The sequence below is a fragment of the Ornithorhynchus anatinus genome, chromosome X1 (assembly GCF_004115215.2).
Source record: "Ornithorhynchus anatinus isolate Pmale09 chromosome X1, mOrnAna1.pri.v4, whole genome shotgun sequence".
Lineage (NCBI taxonomy): Eukaryota > Metazoa > Chordata > Mammalia > Monotremata > Ornithorhynchidae > Ornithorhynchus > Ornithorhynchus anatinus.
Genome location: NC_041749.1, coordinates 67,513,916 through 67,526,121, shown reverse-complemented (window position 1 = coordinate 67,526,121; position 12,206 = coordinate 67,513,916). Strand labels below are relative to the sequence as shown.

Here is a 12,206-nt window from a genome sequence, read left to right as displayed (position 1 = left end):
ATGAGTATTTACATGCAAGACCATAATGGCTCCAAAGGAGCAGTTACTCTATCCCATTAAAAAGAAACCTGGAGATTTAAGGTCCATAAATACAGGATAATCTGAAGATTCAAAGGAGCCAAGTTAAAGGCACAATGCCTGCCTGAACTGCCTTTGCCTTTTGAAATTAATTTCTGTTAAAATTGAAATGAAAACATTATTTTAGGGTGGTAACCTTCAGATAGGGTTTGGATTGGTTGCTAGAAGTTAAGCAAACAGGCAAGAAAGTAAATGTTATGAATAAGTTACTGATGAAAATGTCCTTTTTTGTGTCTTTGAATTTGTGTGACTATAAAAGTGATTCTCCACATGGAAATTGAACTCAAGCTACTACACTGAATCATTTAATTTATCTAAATAAGTACTCATAATGCACTGCAAAAGCATTTGGATTTGAATGAACAAATGAAGGGTGAAATAATTTTTTTCTAAATGTAGATGGAAGAGGCTCACTGTATAAAGCTGTGCACTGTATGAAAACTGGGGAGAAAAAAATCAACCTACTACAGTTCCATGAAAATAGATAGGGAAAGTACTGTGCTCTTTCATGCTTAAATTAATCTTCTCATTCCTAGCCACAAGGCAAAGTTCCATAGAGTATCAAGTAAGGTAACTAGACACAGATTGACACTATTCTTTGTAATCAAGCAAGCACATTATTAACACCAATGTTACATGTGGCTCTGCCATGCAAGATGGAAGGGAAGTAACTCAAGTGCTTAAACATCACTTGAACAGATAATTCTCTCCAAAAGAGAACTAGGCAGAGCTCTGCAGTTTCAAAAGAGAAATGATTCAATTGACTATTCATCCATTTCAGTCCAGTTTCCTCACATTTAATCTAGCTCTCTTTGCATCACGTGCTGCTTCGTGCAATTGCTAATCCTCATCAAAGAGTAGTGTTCCTTGGTTTCACTGACAACAGACAAGAATAAGTCAACTTAATTAGCTTAAATATTGAAAAGAGCATCCTGACTGGGAGTTGAGAGATATGCTGACTTCTCAATTGGGGGCATAATGATCTCCTTCTTACCTCCTTCCTAACACTCCTATGATTCTCTGACGGCGATTAAATCACATAAAATCACTTCACCCCAGGTCGAGGATAGAGTTCCATTCTCGCCATTGTACATCAAACACGAGGACAGAAGATGAGAAGGAGGGGCTAATGGTTCACAGTCCAGGTTTAGAACATCGCATTGGGAGATACATTAGCTTGCATTCTCCAAGCCCTAACCATGGAAAGTCCACAGACTTTTCTGCCTAGAACTAGTGCTATTGAATCCAGAACTAAACTGGAATAACCATTACATAAGTTTTTCTTTTTTTTTAATACATTAAGCATATTTTTCAGGTGAAGTTCAAGTAGACTCTAGAAAATATTTGGAAGAATATTTTCTGGAAAAGGACTCATGATTTCATAAGCTAATGAGGAGTAGTGCCTTCTTTCAGCAACAAGATTTTATTTCTTTGTTGTTAATTCTAGCACCCATTTTGGCACTTCTTTAACATTTAACTACTGTAAAACAAAATTCACCATGCCCCCACCCTCTCTCACCACCACTTTTTTTATACCAGCCTGCACCTTCTGCAGCTCATTTCCAGGTTCTAGAGAAAGGAAAAAGACTGATATAAGGAAAGATAACTGAGTCCCCCTTCTCCCTCCCCCTTCTCCCCATCCCCTCCCACACCAGGGGAAGGAGAGAAAGTGTCTAAAGGGATGAGAGAGCTCCAGTAAAGGGAGAGTTGACTGATGATCAAACCTCTGTCACAGAACCAAGTCAGCATGAACATTCCCTAATCAAAATGTGTACCTGTTCCTCAGTCTAGAGCTGGGCCAAGCACAGGCTGAACCTGCAATTTTGTCACGTCACTTTTGTAGTGATAATTATGCAAAGAAAAAAGCCCCAAATCAATATTCAAACATTTTAGCAAATCTGGTGAAGCATTTTGTCTTTGTGCAGAAAGAGGATTTGGGGATTTTGTTCCTTCTTACAGGTCTAGCATCATACAAGTTATTTTGCCACTTGGTCCAACAATGTGAACTTTCTCAAATGCTCCATAGCCTCTGAAATACTTCAAGTCTACTTAAATTATGCAATTAATGCACCTCTATGAGAAATATGAAAACATTTCTTCCTCACCACATTATTTTCATGTTATTTTCTGAATTAACCTCTGTTATCATAGAGTGCTTATGTGACATGGAACAATAAATGCTATTTTACTTATTTTAAGTATTGTTAACAGAATACTATGCTAAATCAACTTTCAAGAAACCTGAATTCCATATCAAATAAATATTCTTCATGATTAACTTGCCTCTGTGTTCTGCAATCAGAGAAATTACTTGAAGAAAATTGACTTACTCTTTCAAGTCTGAAGATAAATCCACTCACTGTGAGCTTTCTAATCGGTGTAATTGCAGTTGACGAGACCAATGTGTGATTGCCAAACCCCTCCACATCTTACACACATGCAAAGATAGCACCTTGATGCACTGTCAAATTTGTTACTCATAGTGTCTGAAGCTACTTTTGTTTCTTCATTTTGGTGGCTTGATCTTCTGTAGTCCTCTGTTCCAAGACAGACACCCTTTTTAGATCTAATATGCTAGATTTACCAACTGTCTACTGTTCTACCACAATGGTGTGCCACATGATTTGACATTTTGCTTCCCTGTCTCTTTCCTTCTACACTTTTCTTTCCTTTCTAAATCTTTCTTTCTAACCACACTGTTTATGATTATCCCATTTCAGCTCACCATAGAACAGCTGTTTGAGTACCCATTTTCCTCCCATGGCTCATACAGGAAAGATATGATTGAAATGAAAAATATCTGAATGTATGGCTCATGAAACAGCTAAAAGGAGAAGCTGATGAAATAAAACTATACTTTATGAGAACATTGCCTAAATGGCGTTGAGAATGAGGGAGAGGGAGAAATATAGAAAGGGAGAGGTAGGAGAGGAAGGGGGAGAGAGAGACTGGAATAGCTAAAATATACTTCTGAAATATTCAAAAAGAGAGCCCTCATTATAGATGCCTATAGTCTACTTCTAAACAGGGAATGTTTCTCATATTAGACCGAATGATCAGGCTTTAACTGCTGTCTCTAGCTCAAATATCTCTATTTTCACCAAGGGTCACAAGTGTCTATTTTCATATGGATGTGGGGGGTAGAGATGATTTCAGTTCAATTTAGCAAGGACAGGTTGAAACATAGCCATTCTGCTTGCTTCTTCTGAATTCCTTAAACATGTCTCTCTAGGGAGCATTGTTCCTTAAAAATGACATCCAAATGGCCTAACAGATCAATTGTAACCTTATGGGCAAAGAAGTCTCACTGCTGGGATCACCAAATCCACAATGACTGACCCAGTGAATCCACGGTCCAGCTGTGAGTCAGAGTCTGGAATTATTCTGATAAACTAGAGCAATGAAACCCAGGAAAAATAAAGTTTGGATAGCCTGCATCTATTGCACTATGGTAATAGAGTATAATGGCTCATCTCATTTCCATGGTGAAAAAAAGATATGCCAAACAGATAGTTATAAATGACCTGGCAATCAAGATGTATGGAGAGAAATACAGGGGGAAAGAATCCAAAATAATGAACTTGAATCATTATGGAAGCCAAATGTTTAATTTTTTATTGCAATTCACATGTGAACCTAACTTGGGTTAACTGCATTTTATAATTTTAGTAGAAGTTGTTGTTGTAGTAGCAGCAGTAGTAATACCATTAATTAAATGCCTACTCTGTGCATAGCACTGTGCTTAGCACTGGGAGAAAAATTCATGAGTGAGAATTTGACACAGTCCCTGGCCCCCAAGGGGTTCACCATCTAAGAATAGTGTGGAGAGAGGGCACTGGCAACTGATACATCAGAAAAGATAAAACAATAAAATACAAAAAAAAAAAGATAAGGACAATGATAAATACAAAAAGGGCAATAGGATCCTGTCAATAGTGGAGGAGAGCTTCAGGCTCCTCACAGCTCAAGGGTCAACAGTCACAATAATCATAGATGCAGCCTCAGTTACAGTCAGTTGCAGTCACAACTTTTCTAAAAGTTTAGAAGGCCTAATGTTGCTGGTGTCTTTCCAGCAGCAAATCTCTGGGTTGTTAGAGAAGGGACCTGCAGAAGGTCACTGCTGTTGCCTCCTCTCCCTGCCATGGTGAGGCAGTTCTGTCTTAGCACATGCTTCCACTAGGATTTTGGTTGCATGTCATCAGGGTATTTGGGAAGAGAGGTAAAAACGCAGAAATGTCTGGATCACTGCACTAGTAAAACAATAAGCGCAGGTGCAGACATTCCACTATGAATGAGTTCAAAGTGGAGCTTTTTATTTATCTCCCCCTTTGACAGCAGGCCTCCCTTCCCACAGTTCAAGACTGAAGCTGACACATCAAATGGAGGAGCGTGGACAGGAGATTCCACAGAGGCCCATCACTGATTCAGGGGTTGTAAGTGCAAAGGAAAACACTTGGCCCTGATACCAATTTCTCGGTGTTTCAGTTACCTCGTGTGTAAAATGGGTTTTCAGTACCTGTTCTCCCTCCTACTTAGATTGTGAGTCCTTTGTGGGATGAGGAATGTGTCTATCTGATTATCCTGTACTTTCCCTAGAGTTTAGGACAATGCTTGACACATAGTAAGTGCTTAACAAATACCAATACATTATTATTATTATAAGTAAGGGAAAAGATCAGTTTTAGTCTCTCTCCTTAGGGTATGCTCATATGAGGTGAAGCTGTTTAGATATAGCACACTATGAGGTTAGAAGAAACTGTGCCTTTTTTGCAGCATCAGTCACTGAGAGAACGACAATGCAAGTTTTCCTCAATCCGGGAATTTGCAAGAATTCAACCTCTGTGTTAAAGGAGAACTGGATGTATTAGAACCTTTGTTTAAGTCGTTTTTAATTAACCAATAAGCTAAGTAAGTTCACTGATCAATAGAGCTGTAATGGTATTAATTGTCAAATGAAAGAAGGAAAAATGCAGGCAAACTGCCCTGTTTCATTTTCACTGCTCTCCATTTTGCTTCCCTGAACATTATAGTATGTCCGAAATCAATGTATGATACAGTCTAGGATGAGATAATGGCTAGGTGGCAGCAAATTAAGCAAAGTGTTTCAGCTTTACTGTATCTGAGAATTCACTGGCTATTGTTAGCTAATGTCAAAACACTAATATTACTTAATATATATTTTGCATTATTTACTAAATGAAAAATCTGTGGTGCCAACAGCTGAAAGAAATGTCAGTTTTATGCACATTTGTCAAGTTCACACTCTGGGCTCAGGAAACACTTAATAAGAAGTCTCGCAGTCCCTTGGAGATTTAGCACAGTTCCACAAGCATTCCTAGCTTCCCAGCCTGCCCCTGCCAAAGCTCATAAACATGATATCATCAGAATGGAAAATGCTTTAGAATGCAAATGAAAGAGATATACACCGTTTGTGGAAACACAAGGACTTGCAGCTTCCTTGAAGGCCTTGGGAATGTATATCACACCATTCAGAGGCACAACTAAATGAAAGGGCAGCAAGGAACACAGTTGGGAGAAAAGGTTTCAAAATTCTACTATGGACTCTTTATAACTAATGATCTTGTTACCCTTTGATGTCAACAATTAAAAGTAAAATACTCACTCTGATTCCCCAGCTTGCAGATAGTCATTTCTGCCCTGGAGATGTAATGATAGTGCAGGAAGGAGCTGCCTGAGGTACTTGATTTAATTCAGACAGAATGCCCTGTTAGCGAGTTCTTTGGCTCTTGGGCCTCTTTGAAAAAAGAAAGTCAGTAGCATCTAAAGGAACTAATAACAAATAGCCTCTTGCCAGTAAATGTCAAACCTTTTTGGAGAGATCATGAAATAGGAAGATTTTTCCAATTATATGAAGGTAAAAAAGGAGTGAGAAATAAATGGGAATGATTTTGATAGGATGGATTTTATGGACTATTTTTTCTGGATTTGCTGAGTATTGCCATTGCTTAGGCTGAAATAAGGATTCTTTTCTTTGCCAGTGTTACTTTTGACCTCTGTGTTTTTGCCTTGGGAATAAGTTAACTGGGTAGCTATATTTTAATGTATAGCTTTTTGTTGAATCAGCATGTGTAACTGATGTTGCAAAGGTGGATATCTATCCTGTAAGGGCACTTCCTGTTGGGTTCCTGTGTGTTTTTTGTTTGTTTTTTAAAGTTCCAAAGTGAAAATGTTCAGAGAGGTTTAGAAATAATTGCATCTACCTAATCCTAAACAACCTTTTCCTCTTGCATACAAAATTCCTGAAATATGTTTTAACTGGAAAGGAAAATTGTGTGACTCCTCTATTTCAGTCTGTTAGAACTGTGTTGCCCAGTAAGTTTTCATAAAGGATACCAAAAAGAAAAATTTTTAAAGAAATTGGTCTCATGCCATAAACCTCTACCTAAAGCTGATGGAAAACTGATGTCTTTCTGTTTTGGAGTGCGCTTAAATTTACTGCACTACATGTTCTACTTTATCTCCTCTATGTTTTATCTACCGAACACAAAATGTTCTCCTTTATCTACACTATGTGGAACCTCAAGAATTCCTTAACACTCTGATAAATTTTGGGAAGATTTAACTATCATGTAATAAGTTTCCTCAGTAGAAAAAGAATGGGGGTTGCATCTCTGGCAGTGAAAGACGAGCTGTCAATCTGTTGAATAAATTTCCACTAAAATATAAGTGCAAGCTTAGACTGGTAATGTAATTTATTGGAACAATTAGAACGCATCCGTGTTGTTTTCTAATTAGATTATTCCTTGTTCCGGTAATTACAATAGACAAGAGAGAATAATAGTTTCAGAATTCTAAGATCATCTGTAAACTATGTAAAGAGAGAATGATCAATAATGCTAATCTACTGGAACACTTAAATTCCCAGCAAGAGATATTTTATCATGAGCAATCCTTTGTATAATCAGCAGTATTTCTCATTGTCCACGTTCCTCTTATCCAGTTTCAAATCAAAGATGCAAGATAAATAATGAACATTTATACAATAGTTAGAAATGTGGTGAACTAATCCACCTCTGACCTTCAGTTTCCCTTTATTTCCCTATGTTGTTTCCTTTAATGGTCAACCTCCAGTGAGTGACAGAAAACAAATGATCTAAAATTCCATGAGAAGCAATACATACTGCTTAGTAGACTGAGCATGGTACTGAGAAATAAGGAAGTCTGTGGGGCTTTTTAGTTTGTTTTTAGATAAGGAACAATTCATCTCTTCCAATAAAATGCATATGAAAAGCTAGTCAAAATGAGATGCCCAACTATTCTCCAAATCATCATTTACTGGTCATAGAATATAGGATAAGAAGTACTTCCCTGGGGTTAGGGTGGAACCAAGGCCAGAATAAGGGAGACAGGGGCATGTGATGCACATGCCTAGGAACCCCAGTCAAAGGTGCCATTCTCATGGGCCCCAACTCCATGAGGCAAAAGGGTATCTGGTTAAATGTACTGGCTTAGTGGGTAGATCACAGGCCTGGGAGTCAGAAGCACCTGGGTCTAATCACAGCTACACCACCTGTCTGCTGTGTGACCTTGAGCAAGTCACTTAACTTCTCTGTGCCTCAGTTACCTTATCTGTAAAATGGAGATTAACAGTTTTAAATGCCTGTGGGACAGGGACTGTGTACAACCTGATTAACCTGTATCTACCCCAGTGCTTAGAACAGTGCTTGGCTCATAGTAAGTGCTTAACAAGTAGCATAATACATTATTATAATTATTATTTGGATCCTTTCTGACAGGCTGTGGCTTCTCTGCCCACCCCTAAACCCTGTGGAGTTTCTCTAGCCCCTGCCAAACTGCAAGCTCAGGCCAGAGATTCCTCTTACCTTTAGCCTGCACAGGAGCCTGGTTGTGGTCCAAGGTCACTGTAGCCATTGCTGCATAGCTGGCTGGTATCAGTAGAAATGATGACATGGCAATGGAGATCATCCTATTTCCTTTCTCTCCTTTTTCCATTTTTTTGCTCCTTCCCACTTCCACTCTTTCCTCTTCCTATCTTCTCTTCCTCCCTTCTCCTCTCTGTCTGCATCTCTGCTATTCCTCTCTTCAATAGGATCCCTAATTTTACTTGCCATGAGCCCCAAAACCTTAATCTGACCCTGGTGGATCATGACATGAACCAATGTTGTGGAATCTCAATGAAGATTCTCAATCAATGGTGTTGATTGAGCACTTACTGTGTGCAGAGCACTGTACTAATCACTTGGAAAAGTACACCACAACAGTCAGCAGACACATTCCCTGCCCTGCTTTAGCTTACAAGTCTAGAAATGAGGAATGAGAATGTACTGCTCTACCCTATGATGCCCCACTAAATGTACCAGAGACCAGGCCAGCTCCTGCCTTGTCCTCTGCAATGGAGGGTTTTATGCCTGTGTCTTATGTAAGTACAAGATTTCATACTCTATCAATCAGAACACATGCAAGAGACTTGCAAAGTAACAACCCTCATGGCTGTCCTTGGACACTGAGTACTTGAAATGCAGGGTGCAGTTATTGGCCTTGTTTAACAAAATGTTTCCCCAGCAACTAGTCCAAAGGAATGATATAGGACACTGCTGAAGCAGCACCAGTGCTGCGGTCCATCCCATACACCATTTCAGCTGTGCAAACATCCATTGGCAGACTGTCCACCCTACTCCTCCTACAGAGACGTGACCAAAGAATGCCTCATACAATCAAAGTAAAGTACAGAATATAAAGTCCTAATGAAACATTGTCTAGACAGTATTGATCCTCTACCCCAAACCAGATGTATGGTATTGTTTCCTTTTCATCTATCTCCCAGTACTACCCCAGCCAGAATTTTTAGCATACACATTGCTAACACTTTTCTAAACCAAAAATTGTTTCCCCAGGTAGGTGGCCATCAATATTTCTGCTTCTTTTTGAAATACATAAGCACTCTCAGATATTCATGTTGAAGATAGGGAAATGAATTACATACACCCAAGAATTTTCAAAAATGAAATAACCCCTTATAAACACCTTTTGCTACAGGTCAAATATGATGACATATTTCTGGAAAAGCTCATGCGATCTGAGAGTCAGAAATACACCCAGTTCTCTTGAATCATGAGAGCTACATATTTATAGACTCCTAAATTAAGGAAAGTCACATTGGAGCATTCAGTCTGTGTCCACCTCTGCATGCATATGCACAACTGGTTCTTCCGCTATTCTATCCAAACACAAGGAGAAAATGCACAATATGAGAGAAATAAGTGTGTCTGATTTCTGAAATGTTTAAAATAGTAATTGCTTATTCAAATAATAATGACAATAATCATTATAATTAATAATTATGGTATTTGTTAAGCACTTACTATGTGCCAAGCACTGTTCTAAGCACTGGGGTAGATACAAAGTAATCAGGTTGTCCCACGTGGGGCTCGTGAACTTAATCCCCATTTTACATATGAGGTAACTGAGGCACAGACAAGTTAAGTTGTTTGCCCAAGGTTACACAGCAGACAAGTGGTGGATCCGGGATTTGAATCCAGGTCCTCTGACTCCCAAGCCTGTGCTCTTTGCACTAAGCCATGCTGCTTCTCAATTAAATGTAAACCACCCCTGCAAGTCTGTTTGTCTGTTCAGGCTGTCACCTGAACAGGCTGTTATCTGCTTATGTTGGGAAATCTTGGGCTTCCATTGTGCAGGGAATGTGTCTACCAACTCTATTGTATTGTTGTCTGCCAAGTGCTCAGTATAGTATTCCACACAAGGTAAGTGTTCAATAAATACTTTTGATTGGCTGATTAATGATCTCTGGAGGCCCAAACATTTTATTCTAGACTGGATAATGACCATTGAAACTACTTGGGATTCACATGGATCCTCTGAGTGGCTCCTGTCCCATATTCTACATCCACTCTGATTTGGAGGCTTAAATGGGTGAGCCTGCATTCAAACTCAGAAGCTCTGAGCGAACATGCTGTCTCAAAGGATAGGATTTTCTTTGAAAAACAAAAATACCCTATTGTGCTGCAAAAGCACACAGAGAACAAATCTGTGGAAGACATCAGAAATGGTTTCTTCTATTTCAATACCTTTGAATGTTTCCTGAAGTTCAAGATTGTCAACATGTCCTAACTAATATATTGTTGTGACTCTTAAATCATACATGCCTTAAGAGGGACTAAAAGAAAATTCCTCAAATCTATTCATCTTTTTAATGGTTTTTGGAGCATGGTAATCATCATTCTCTTCCACTGAAAAGGGAAAGGACCAATAGCTCAGATGCCTGCAAGACTAAAACTTTAGTGACTGATAGCAAAGAGCGCTTCCTTGAATGGGCTGCCTATACTTCCTTATGACTTCCATAAAATTCTAAATTTGTTTGAAAGGAAATCAAGAAGCCTCTTCTATGTGAACAAAGGACATAGGCACTGTGAAAGCAGTCGAAAAATGACACAGACTAAATGGTCTCAGATCCCTCATTCAAAGATGACAAAGTTGAAGTCCTGGATAGTATAAAGTCACTATGCCACCTTCATTTGGAATAGAGTTCAATTTAGGGTTATAAGTTATTTGAAGTTTGTACATGCAAATATGAAGCTCTAGGTGAGTAGAGACAGAAACATGAAACAGTGGAGGAAAAGCACCTTTCCAAACACTTTAAATAGATCTAATGGAAAAGGTTCCTGTCTCAGGATTGCACCTGGAGAGTTTCCAGTACTCTACCAGTCTCGGCTATGGCAGGAAGCGTCAAGCAGAGGCATACCCATTCCATTCCTAGCTTGGGCAGTGGCTATCGAATGGAAGGCAATCTGCTATAAGTCAAAGCTCATCTGTGCTGGGCAGCAGCGTTATGGGAGAGAGTCAAGGGTAGAGACTCAAGTTTACTGCGTGGAAGAAAGCAATGGTAAACCACTTTCGTACTTTTACCAAGAATACTCTTTGGATATACTACCAGAATGATTGCAGATGGAGGTAGGGCATTCTGGGAGAGATGTGTCCATGGAGTCGTTATGGGTGGAAAGACGATTTGAGAGCAAGAGATAAGACCAAAAGACATCTCAGGACTATCAAACTTTTTCAGGGCTTGCCATAGCTTAGGCCTTCTGAAGATGTCATGCTAAAAGTTACATATGTAAAGTAGTTCTGCTTTCAATGTTTTAGAAACCATGGATAAGTTTGCATGTCTACTTGTTTGTAAAAAGCAGAGAAAAGAAAACATAAACCATTCACAAAAAAAGGAATGTTCATGTATGTACTGTATTCCTTTCTGCATTTTAAACATCTCATTTTATTCTCTTTCAGTTGAGATGAAAAATTCTTGACCCCCTTTCTCTATTTGTCATGTAGTTGAGGACTCTGAGTATATTATTCCACAGTCTGCTCTTTTTCAGACTGAGCCTTAACCTTTTGACTTAAGACTCATTTTTCAAAACTTTCAATGTCTTTGTTGCCCTCCTTTGAACTCTCTCTAAGTTATCAATCAAGCATCAATCAATCCATCAGTTGCATTTACTGAGCTCTTTCTGTATAATAATAATAATAATGTTGGTATTTGTTAAGCGCTTACTATGTGCCGAGCACTGTTCTAAGCGCTGGGGTAGACATAGGGGAATCAGGTTGTCCCACGTGGGGCTCACAGTCTTAATCCCCATTTTACAGATGAGGGAACTGAGGCACAGAGAGGTTAAGTGACTTGCCCACAGTCACACAGCCGACAAGTGGCAGAGCTGGGATTCGAACTCATGAGCCCTGACTCCAAAGCCCGTGCTCTTTCCACTGAGCCACGCTGCTTCTCCAAAGCGTATATAAAGCACTATACGAAGAGCTTGGGAAAATACAATATAACAGAGTTAGTAGACACATTCCCTGCCCACAAGATTACAGTCTAGTCATCCTAATTCTCCTTGGATAATCTCAGTCTTCTCATTGACCAGAGAGGAGTATAAATGGAGAACTGCCTCTTCGTAGGAATAGTACCCCTATTCGTGCCATCCAGTAGTGTGCTTGCTGTTTTAGTAACGGTAATACCATATGTCATTGTGATGCCCAGATCTTTCACTGTTTAACTAGCCAAGACAAATATCACCATCTTCCTCATCAACAGCATCATCATCATCATCATCAACATCTTCATCATCAGTATTTACTGA

The 12,206-nt window shown here is 39.1% G+C and overlaps 1 protein-coding gene and 1 non-coding gene across 4 annotated transcripts in view; one reads left to right on the top strand and one right to left on the bottom strand.

The window, feature by feature from the left end:
- The window catches only part of FHIT (fragile histidine triad diadenosine triphosphatase), a 1,434,147-nt gene that overhangs the window by 1,117,344 nt on the left and 304,597 nt on the right, over positions 1–12,206 (bottom strand). The gene's annotated exons all lie outside the window — the stretch shown is intronic.
- On the top strand, positions 10,737–10,876 carry LOC114807278. Its single transcript, XR_003755328.1, has one exon. It is a non-coding gene; the product is annotated as a small nucleolar RNA SNORA7 (small nucleolar RNA).